Raw genomic sequence first — 12,263 nt, forward strand, 5'->3', positions numbered from 1 at the left:
GAACCACTGTTTTAATTCTACTTTCAGCCAATTGCAGAAAACCAATACCAATTTGCTAAAATGCCTCATTGTAGAAGTGACCTAAATTTGCTGAACAGGAAGCAATAAAATAGTTTGAACATGCAAGGAGGAAACCTTTGATTAACGGCAGTGTACCCCTTAAACCTCAGTACCCTCAGTAGTAGCACATTGCCTGTTCACTCTGAACAGGCCTGGATTAAAACCGCTATTTGTTGGAACAAAAATCCTGGACACAAATCAGGGCTTTCAAAAAACTGCACTGGAGAATAATACACACAAAAAACTGGCATGCAAGCGTTAGGCAACAGCAGCAGCTGGATTCTCCATAAAAAAATGTGTATAACAAGGAAGGTCAGTTTCAGAGAAAATTGCAAGTAACAGTGGGTTCTTCCTCAATGGCGTGCATCTGACTTCTTTCGGGCATGATTGACACGGGAATATAAGAAACTATCTTCTACCAAGTCAGACCATTGATCTGTCCAGTACAGCAATGTTTACAGTGGCCGGCAGTGGCTGTGCAGGGTTCCAGAGTGTCAAGGTCCGGTTCCCGGGCAATCGAAGTCCCGGCAGGGGACGTCAGGACTAGGGGCAAGATGGTGGGGTGGGAGCAGGAACGGGGGTCCAGAAGCCAGGAGTCAGGAAGCCAAGAGTCCAAAGGTCAGAGAGCTGGGAGTCAAGAAGCCAAGGGTCCTAGGGTCAGGAAGCAAGGAGGCACGAAGTCAGGAGTCCGAGGATCAAGAAGCAGGGAGTCGAGAAGCTGAGGTTCAAGGATCAGGAAGCAAGAAGCCAAACACAGCAAGGCAGGGAGCGTGTTGCTGTGGCAAAGAGCCGAAGGGAAATGCTGACCTTATATCCCTTCCCAGCTCTTGCCACCAGTTGCTGTGAGTTACCAATCAGCCTCACCTGTGAGGCCGCCCCTTGCCTCTTCAGAACAAACTTAGGAAGGCCCCTATCCTGCAAAGTCTTATTGGTCACAGGGCCTGGCTCCTGCACGCACACCTGACACAGAGCAGCAAACTTTCCCAGCTCTACTTGCCAGGGATTTAACACGAGACTTTCTGTATGCATTGTAGATGCTCTACCACTGAGCTGGGGTCCTCCCTCTTCATTGCAGCAAGCTAAATTGTAGAACCACCATTAGTGCTAACACTCCACCCTATTCTTCGTGTGGCTTTCCTGCTTCGCTAAAACAAATATTTAACAACTACACATTTATTTACAACTTTATAAGTTCTTTCAATTAGCATTTTTCAAAAGCAGACACTTTAAAAACACTTTAAACACTGAAACACAGTGGTGGCCTGTTCCGCAAAACCAGGGACTTTCATGAAGAACAGTGATGATTACAGATAATTTGAAACCCTGTAATTAAATCCTTAATCCATTAATTGCACACATTAATTGACCAAAGCCTGCAGCCTGCCCCCCCTCTTCTATTCACATGTATCCATGCTTTATATATTCAACACACAGAACTAATGGTACACCCTAATAACATGGTAATAGTATCAAAGCTAACCTCACACCTCAGAGGAAAATATGAAGACAAGTGACGAGGAACTTAGAACCACAGCACTGCTGGCCGCAAATGCTAAAATATTTCTAGGGAAGTCAGTGTTCCATGCAGAAAACTGGGTTTAAATTACCCTGCAGGTTCTATTTACTGCTATATATTTAATACCAACTTCAAAAGCCTGGTGATTACATCAAACTCATTCAAGAACTCAAAGCTGTTTTCATTAAAGGGCTCAACCCTTTAGGATCTTTCCACAAATTCAACAGCTTGATGCTGTTGGGCAAAAGATTCCTGAACTGCAAAGGGTTGGATTAGACTACCCTCATGGTCCCATCCTCTACAATTCTATTACTAACCCAGTAGGCATACAGCTTTCTGAGCAGTTTTGTGTGACGTTGCATGTGCATCCCATTCACAAATTACCTTTTAGATGTACCCTTAACAAATATTAGGGTTACACCTACATAATGCAAAGTACGAAGCAAGAATAAGAGTGAATTCAGATTACCATGACTTGACATCAACTATCACCCAATGGATTGTGATAAGGCAATGAGTCATACGCAGAGTAAACCCAATGAAAACACTGAGGCTAATGCTACTGATTTTAATGGACATGCTCAGAATATGACTATCATTCTTTTAAACTGGTATTAAATTTGAAGTTAAATTGTTAAAAACCTTTGAAACTTAATGAAAATCAATTGCTGGGAAGGGTGGCTGTGGAGGAAACTGAGCTGCTCAGCTTTAATTTCAAAATAATAGCAATTAATAACATTTTTTTTGAAGAAAGAGAGGGTTTGTGTGGCATGTGCAGTTTCTGCAGCTACCCACAAAATGGCTGCCAGAGTAGAACGAATTCAAGTGGAGGTTAGTGAGAAGAGCAAGCAGTGGGGGCAGAGCCCCCTTACTAACAACGTATAGGCACCTGTTCCTGAAAACGGCAACAGCCTGTTTATTTCCTCCCTCAAGTCACAATATCTAGTTTTTCCTTGACTCTAGGTATAACTTGATGTGTCTTTTCCTCAGCCAAGTTGCCCTTTTGTTCTCCTCATGGTATATAACCATCATTGGTTACCAATTGTGGGCTAACTGCCCCACTGCAACAGTTAAAAACCCCACAACCTTGCCGCAACATCACAGTAGCTCAGCCAATGGGAAATTTCAGGTGACAGGCTGGCAACAGATATGTCAACAGGCATTTATTTTGGCTATTTGCAACTAACTTAGATAGTACACTTTTTATATATTCTCTGCCACGTGGATTGTTGATGCTTTAATCTCAGCTGCCATGGGTGGGGAGAGAATAAAAATTAATTCCCCTCTCATACTTCTTGCCTTTGGTCAGTTGTACCAGATTTCTTCGCGTTGAATTAAAAGTAGATGTTTTTGACTCAGCAAAGCTATTCAGAAAAAACTTTCTAGACATGCTTCTTTTCTGTCTGCCGAAACCTTTTTAAGTGAATGAACCAGCCTCAGAGAAATGTGCACCGGACTATAAATAGCACTGGGAACATTCATTGATTAAAGCCATGTGACTGACCATTTAATGCTTCGATCACGGATAAAAATAGAATGCTCATTAACGAGAGCCTGTGACTTAGACTAGAATTTCCCAAATACTTGCTGCTGAGCCCCAGGTAACAGATATTATATCTTTAACCCATCGGAGCTCCTTCTCACTGCCTTCTGCCTCACCTGGGCTTGCTCTGAAGCATGAGTGAAAGCTACAGATAGAATTCAGTTTTAATTGCTCCATCCTGGCTCCAGCTGTTGGGCTGTATACCCAGTGGTTGACAAGGGAAAGGCAGATTGCAGAATTATCTTTCTCTAGCCTCACCCCCTGCACCCTCTGGGGGGGATATGTCTTACAGGGCTTCAGTGGAAAGGGGAATCACCTGAAACCAGGAGGAGAGATCTTGTGCCAACAGCTGTAGGTAAAAGGTAAAGGACCCCTGGATGGTTAAGTACAATCAAAGGCGCTGGGGTTGCGGTGCTCATCTCACTTTCAGACCGACAGACAGCTTTCCAGGTAATGTTTACCTTCCCGCCGGAGCGGTACCTGTTTATCTACTTGCACTGGTGTGCTTTCAAACTGCTAAGTTGGCAGGAGCTGGGACAGAGCAATGGGAGCTCACTCAGTCACAGGGGTTTGAACCGCCGACCTTCTGATCAGCAAGCACAGGAGGCTCAGTGGTTTAGAAGTGAGAGATGGGTTGTTGTGTGCTGCTTGGTGGTAACAGAGTGGGGAATCTACAGCTGAGGGTGGGAGAGCCTAGGCACACGCAGATCTGGATCACCTCAATGTCCTTGTTGTGCTTTGCAAAAAGAAATTGCTTGCAAAAATTCAGACACTTCTCTCTTTCCATCATCGCTTCCATTTGTGACACTGACAGTGACATGAGTGGGAATGAATGAAAGAGATGAAGGAAGCAGTTTGTCTGCACAACAAGCAAGTGCTCATTCAAATGCATCCTGCTAGCTCTCTATTATGGCTTCCCACCTCCACATCCCTTCTGTATATAGCACAAAACGTCTGTTCCACATTTGCTAAAGAGAGCTATGTGGGTCAGATTTTTTCCTCCCCAAAAGCAACTTCTGCTTTTGCACATGGAAGCAGTATCTATTTCCAAAGGTAAAAAAACCCCAGAGCTAAAATGAAAGAGGAGGCTCAAATAGCAAACTCCAAACAAAAAAATCAGTCGGGATTAAGTGTAATAAATTGGCTAACAAAAAACTCACCAGGTAAATATATTAACAGGACTTCAAGCGTCAAAGGGAATTGTTGTATAATGAAATAATTTCTAAGGAAAAAATGTAGGTGATTGGCAGAATAAGAAAGGCCTAATTTGCTAAGCAGGGTAAGTGAATAACTAGGGATTGCAATTCTACAGCTAAAATGGAAATGATTTGACGGCAAGCTGTATTGCAAACTGACCTGAGCCTAAAAACAGCTCATGCAGTTCAGTGTGGATTGCCTTGGAGCCTTTTGATATGTTATGCAGACCAAGAGTTGGGGACCTTTGACCCTCCAGATCTGCAGCTCTCATCAGCCCTGGCAAGCATGGTCAATGGGCAGGGATGATGTGAGTTGGAGTTCATCAACATCTGGAGGGCCAAAGGTCCCCTGCTCCTGATGCAGACTAGAGGCAGCTCATGACATTTTGCTGCCTGAAACAGATGGCACCCCATTCCAACATACAGAAGCCAACCAGACTGGCGTTGGAAGTTTATTTGGGCACTAGAAATGAGATAGCGCAGCCTCCTGCACCACACTTGAGGGCAGGAAGGAGTAAACGGCAAGCCAAGTGAAATACACACAGCTCTGTCCTCCAGTGCCTCACTGCTGCTTCCCAGCATCTGCCGAATGAGGCAGACTAAACCCTCTGCCTAATGATAGGGCCGGCTCTGTATGCAGAATAAGGTGAGAGAGTTCTGGATGTTGCCACTTCACACTGCAGGGACGGTTGTGTTGTATATTCTGAAGTCCTTGCATGTAAACAGCTTCCAGCATGTGGTAATTGCTGGATGTAGAGATATGTAGAGATAGCACTACATATATTCAATCCCTTGATGAAGGGAGATATACAGTGGTACCTCGGGTTAAGTACTTAATTTATTCCGGAGGTCCGTTCTTAACCTGAAACTGTTCTTTACCTGAGGCACCACTTTAGCTAATAGGGCCTCCTGCTGCCACCATGCCGCTGGAGCATGATTTCTGTTCTCATCCTACAGCAAAGTTCTTAACCTAAGGTACTATTTCTAGGTTAGTGGAGTCTGTAACCTGAAGCGTCTGTAACCTGAAGCATATGTAACTTGAGGTACCACTGTACTGCACTTCCAGGCCATCTGTTGTGCCAGACATCCCAATCAACTGTAATTATGTACCCAGAATTTGCCAGTATGTGATTCAATCCTACCCCAAAATAGTAGCAGCCTGGCAGCACCCAGTCATGGGCGTAGCCAGAATTTTTAGTAGGGGAGGGGCAGAACCGACACGATTGGTCAGTTAGTTAAGTATTTCTACTGTTTTACTTGATCGGGGGGCAGCTGCCCCTCCTGCCTTGCCCGGCTACACCCATGAACCCTTGTTGAAGTTTAGTCGTTTGGTCGTGTCCGACTCTTCGTGACCCCATGGACCAGAGCACACCAGGCACTCCTGTCTTCCAATGCTTCCCGCAGCTTAGTCAAACTCATGTTCGTAGCTTCGAGAACACTGTCCAGCCATCTTGTCCTCTGTCGTCCCCTTCTCCTTGTGCCCTCAATCTTTCCCAACATCAGGGTCTTTTCCAGGGAGTCTTCTCTTCTCATGAGGTGGCCAAAGTATTGGAGCCTCAGCTTCAGGATCTGTCCTTCCAGTAAGCACTCAGGGCTGATTTCCTTCAGAATGGATAGGATGGATCTTCTTGCAGTCCATGGGACTCTCAAGAGTCTCCTCCAGCAGCATAATTCAAAAGCATCAGTTCTTTGGCGATCAGCCTTCTTGATGGTCCAGCTCTCACTTCCATACATCACTGTTCGGAAAACCATGGCTTTAACTTGTTGTTGTTGTTTAGTCGTTTAGTCGTATCCGACTCTTCGTGACCCCATGGACCAGAGCACGCAAGGCACTTCTATCTTCCACTGCCTCCCGCAGTTTGGTCAGACTCATGTTTGTAGCTTTGAGAACACTGTCCAGCCATCTCGTCCTCTGTCGTCCCCTTCTCCTTGTGCCCTCAATCTTTCCCAACATCAGGGTCTTTTCCAGGGAGTCTTCTCTTCTCATGAGGTGGCCAAAGTACTGGAGCCTCAGCTTCATGATCTGTCCTTCCAGTGAGCACTCAGGGCTGATTTCCTTAAGAATGGATAGGTTTGATCTTTTTGCAGTCCATGGGACTCTCAAGAGTCTCCGCCAGCACCATAGTTCAAAAGCATCAATTCTTCGGCGATCAGCCTTCTTTATGGTCCAGCTCTCACTTCCATACATCACTACTGGGAAAACCATAGCTTTAACAATACGGACCTTTGTTGGCAAGGTGATGTCTCTGCTTTTTAAGATGCTGTCTAGGTTTGCCATCGCCTTTCTCCCAAGGAGCAGGCGTCTTTTAATTTCGTGACTGCTGTCGCCATCTGCAGTGATCATGGAGCCCAAGAAAGTAAAATCTCTCACTGCCTCCATTTCTTCCCCTTCTATTTGCCAGGAGGTGATGGGACCAGTGGCCATGATCTTCGTTTTTTTGATGTTGAGCTTCAGACCATATTTTGCGCTCTCCTCTTTCACCCTCATTAAAAGGTTCTTTAATTCCTCCTCACTTTCTGCCACCAAGGTTGTATCATCTGCATATCTGAGGCTGTTGATATTTCTTCCAGCGATCTTAATTCCGGCTTGGGATTCATCCAGCCCAGCCTTTCGCATGATGAATTCTGCATATAAGTTAAATAAGCAGGGGGACAATATACAGCCTTGCCGTACTCCTTTCCCAATTTTGAACCAGTCAGTTGTTCCATATCCAGTTCTAACTGTAGCTTCTTGTCCCACATAGAGGTTTCTCAGGAGACAGATGAGGTGATCAGGCACTCCCATTTCTTTAAGAACTTGCCATAGTTTGCTGTGGTCGACACAGTCAAAGGCTTTTGCATAGTCAATGAAGCAGAAGTAGATGTCTTTCTGGAACTCTCTAGCTTTCTCCATAATCCAGCGCATGTTTGCAATATGGCTTTAACTATACGGACCTTTGTTGGCAAGGTGATGTCTCTGCTTTTTAAGATGCTGTCTAGGTTTCTAATTGCTTTTCTCCCAAGAAGCAGGCGTATTTTAATTTCATGACTGCTGTCACCATCTGCAGTAATCATGGAGCCCAAGAAAGTAAAATCTCTCACTGCCTCCATTTCTTCCCCTTCTATTTGCCAGGAGGTAATGGGACGAGTGGCCATGATCTTCGTTTTTTTGATGTTGAGCTTCAGACCATATTTTGTGCTCTCCTCTTTCACCCTCATTAAAAGGTTCTTTAATTGCTCCTCACTTTCTGCCATCAAGGTTGTGACATCTGCATATCTGAGGTTGTTGATATTTCTTCTGGCAATCTTAATTCCGGCTTGGGATTCATCCAGCCCAGCCTTTCGCATGATGAATTCTGCATATAAGTTAAATAAGCAGGGAGACAATATACAGCCTTGCCGTACTCCTTTCCCAATTTTGAACCAATCAGTTGTTCCATATCCAGTTCTAACTGTAGCTTCTTGTCCCGCATAGAGATTTCTTAGGAGACAGATGAGGTGATCAGGCACTCCCATTTCTTTAAGAACTTGCCATAGTTTGCTGTGGTCGACACAATCAAAGGCTTTTGCATAGTCAATGAAGCAGAAGTAGATGTTTTTCTGGAACTCTCTAGCTTTCTCCATAATACAGTGCATGTTTGCAATTTGGTCTCTGCTTCCTCTGCCCCTTTGAAATCCAGCTTGCACTTCTGGGAGTTCTCGGTCCACATACTGCTTAAGCCTGCCTTGTAGAATTTTAAGCATAACCTTGCTAGCTTGTGAAATGAGTGCAATTGTGCAGTAGTTGAGCATTCTTTGGCACTGCCCTTCTTTGGGATTGGGATGTAGACTGATCTTCTCCAATCCTCTGGCCACTGCTGAGTGTTTATTAAATGCTTGGAGTTTCTTAGACAGGGGACTGATCAAAAATATTCCCCCATCTGTAATCTGAAATGGTAGAGTTGAAAAGTCTACTACTTTACTCCACTATCAGGTGTAATGTATAGAATGGTTCCGAATGGTTCACAACAATGATTGCTTTGTCTCCTCTCCTGGTGCAGAAGAAACTGGGGGAAGGAAAACTCAGCCCTCATTACTCCCAAGGAAATCTCCTGCCCCTCAATTGGACATGCAGCTTTTTTTTGGAAGAGGCAAGTGTTGTAGGTGAAGCCTAGGCAGAACACCAAAGCTCCTTGAATTGTCTGTGGCCTATATCTTCAGCAACAACAGCCTGGGGCTGTGCCTCTGGCATGCGTCTTTGTGTGTGCTTTTGTGTGGCTATAAGTCTGCACTTAGGACGCATTTGCGTTTTTAATGCTTGGTCATCCTCAGTAGGATGCCTGGCTGTACAACATGAACTGAACTGAGTTAAAATAATGACCACAGATCAATAAAATTCAACATATACTTGCATGGATACTTGCCAAGAAAGTCGGACGCAGTCATGGCAGCCTGCACTTTTTCCACAATTTAATTCAAAATCTCCTGATCCATGGATAATGCAGTAAGGGAGGGAGATCCACCATAAAACTGCATGTTACATACTGAAGCATATTGCGTGGGCAGGATTTTTTTTTAAAAAACCCCATGTGTGGTGATATTATACTGGGTGCCATCTCCAATGACACCTCCATTGGTGAGGTGCTCCTTAGCAGGCTGCTGGTGTGGTTGGTACAACACACACTTTTTGGGGGGGGGGGATCTTTAACCCGTGCAAATCTGGTATACCGGCAAACATTTATCTCCTTTTTTAAAAAAAGAAAAAGCAGAATTGATCATGCACAGGTAAACAAATACCCGTGCACATTCCCAAAATGGATCGCAGATGGGGAGGGTGTGGGAAGGACTAATTGAGGGGAGGGGACCGCAACACAGAGTGCAAATACATATCCCATCAGGCACTGCCCACTAGTGAGGATGAAAAACACTGAGATAGCATGAGGGCTCATCCAGACTCACCGTTGGTTTGCCATTTTCTCTTGGGTAAACCCAATCTCTATTGCTGAATCAGAGCAATCGTCAATCGGGTTTTCTCTGGATTGACATTTGCTCCGATTTATTGCTAAAGAGTGGGTTTTCCAGGGGAAAGCAGACCCGTGCCTAGAAAGCAAGCAGAAAACCTCTTGGACCTGTGTTTTCCAGGTACAGGACTAGCTCAGGTCTGGATGAGCCCTTAAATTGAAAGGAGCCATGTATGGATGAATGTGCACAAAGTGAAAAATTGGATCTGTGTGGCCTGCATGCACCTCAACACTCTGGCGTGTACACAAGAAGAACATTGAAACTACTTTTTGTCGTCATAAATTTCTAGATTGGCTTAACAGTCAACCCCTCTTTCCAGGGAACTCTGGAAACTGGAAGCTCTGTGTGGGGAATAAGGGTCACCCTTTTAACGCTCTTAACAAAACTACACTTCCATTTCCAGACTGTCAGATAATGAATTCAGCCAATCAGATTGCACTGATTGGGATTTCTTTCCCCTGGAAACTGAATGCCACGAGTAACTGAGTAACAATCAAAGTTGGAACCTGCTGTGCCATCTGACAGGAAGCTGCTGAACTGCCATCTCTGTTTTGCTTCAAAGATTGTCAATCTGGAGAGAATATGGCAAAAGCGGTGGCATTAGCTGAATATGGAGGATAGGGATATGAGAGATAAGTGTCTGTGCGGCAGAGACATGAAGGAGAAGAAAAACTCCCCACATGCCAACAATTTAACTAGATTTGGAGTCAAAGCAGGCAATGCAGTTTCTTTAACCTGGGTTTGGATTCCTACAGAAATGCAGTGCATTGCAGGACTAAAATGCCACAGACACGGCCCAAAAGAAGCTGGAAAGGGTTTGACGTCTGTTCTGAGGTCTTAACTGTAGTGTCCTGCATCCGTTCAGATTTTCCTTCCATAACAACAAGAGTTAGAAACTTACTTTTTAAAAGCAAGTGTCACAAATCCTAGATACTCTGAATTTTGAAAAGCAGAATCTGTGCCCAGTTGTGCAATTACAGGGATGTCTATTCCAAAGGTAGGCTTTATTTATGTGCATTTTTATTCATTTATGTTAACGACTGAATTTACTGGGGGTGGGTGGGAAGGGAGCTCAAATGCTAAGCAGATATCACAGAGGAAGTCACCTACCGGGCCTCTGAAGAGAGGGAGTTTTGGGGTGAAAGACTGCAAGGGTTCAGGAGTCCACAGAAGTTATTAAAAAAAGAGACACATTTAACTGCATTAGCAAGGCATCTGAATCTCCAGCTAAAGACTTATCGCCTCTATCAACTGCTCAAAAATCTAGAGAACTGTGGAGGTGTGGTATCACCAAAATTAATCACGCGGCCAGAAACTTTAGGCAGCTCAAACCCCATGTACCTACTAGCAACAGGCATTAAGCTTTCAAGAGCCGATTGCATGAATCTCGATAGCTTGAATCTGCTCCTGGACACTGTGGTAATAGAGAGAAGTCTTTGTACTTTAAGGCATTTGGACCACTTCCATCTAACAATATTGGCAGGTGATGCAGTGAAAGCAGCAAGAGGTCTATGACTCAAGATCTGCTTCCATGTTCTCAGAAGCAATAGAGATCTTTATTTCTCAACAGCAAGATTTATAGCACAGCTTATTCCCAGGGCTTAGGGTAATAATGTTACTTCACTTATTCTCAGTTTTCTCACTCCTATCAAGCTCATGAGCTAGAGCATTATTACTGCCATTTACAAACAGAACATTGACTGAGGAGAATGCTTTGTCAAAAGCCACCAAACAGCCAACAGAACACAACTTATTTCTTTAATGGTACAAACCAATTTCTATCCAAACCCAGTGCTTTTTTTCTTAAAAAATGTTTAGGGGTACTCTCATTTTGACTCAAGAAAATTTTATAGTTTAAATCGGGGAAAATAAATACAGTGGACAAAATAAATGGACAAAAGTACAAAGATTCACAAAATGTTTAGGGGTATGCATACCCCTGCGCCCCCCGAAAAAAGCACTGTCCAAACCTATGGTTTAAGGTAAAGGGACCCCTGACCATTAGGTCCAGTCGTGACCGACTCTGGGGTTGTGGCGCTCATCTCGCTTTATTGGCCGAGGGAGCTGGCGTACAGCTTCCGGGTCATGTGGCTAGCATGACTAAGCCGCTTCTGGTGAACCAGAGCAGCGCACGGAAACGCCGTTAACCTTCCCGCCGGAGCGGTACCTATTTATCTACTTGCACTTTGACATGCTTTCCAACTGCTAGGTGGGCAGGAGCTGGGACTGAGCAATGGGAGCTCATCCCGTCACGGGGATTCGAACCACTGACCTTCTGATCGGCAAGTCCTAGGCTCTGTGGTTTAACCCACAGCGCCACCCGCGTCCCTATGGTTTAAGGTAGGAGTGCGCTAAAGATTTGAATGAATTCCAGATCAAGAATTGAATTGGGTCAGATTTAAGGTTTCACAGAATAACAGAGTCATAAAACTGAAGAGTTGGAAGGTGCCTCAAGGATCATCTAGTCCAACCCTCTGCAATGCAGGAATCTTTCACCCGGGGTGGGACTTGAACCCACAACTCTGGGATTTAGAGTCTCACTCTCTACCGATTGAGCTATTTGTTTATTTTTTATTTGTCCAAGCCAAAGTAGAACCTCTCCAAAATACCCTGAGCCGATCTGATCTTTGAACAACCAGCCATAATGACAGCAGGAAATTGACATGTGGGTTATCCCTCCCACCTATCAAAGTTGACCCATATGGACGGACTCTCTGCCTGCCTGGGCTGCTGGGCCAAAAAGGCCCCCCCTCTCTTATGTATACTGATGATACTGTAATTGTATGGTAATTTGCATCCTGCCCTTTCTCCAAGGAACTCAAGTTGGTATGCACAGAGGCTATCCATTTTATAGGGCTCACTGTCAAGTCTGAACATCTTGGGGCATACAGAGTATTTTACAATTGCAAACACATCTTCTTCATACACACACACACAGAGTGGTACCTCGGGATACATACGCTTCAGG

Source organism: Podarcis raffonei, chromosome 6 (assembly GCF_027172205.1).
Source record: "Podarcis raffonei isolate rPodRaf1 chromosome 6, rPodRaf1.pri, whole genome shotgun sequence".
NCBI classification, from domain to species: domain Eukaryota; kingdom Metazoa; phylum Chordata; class Lepidosauria; order Squamata; family Lacertidae; genus Podarcis; species Podarcis raffonei.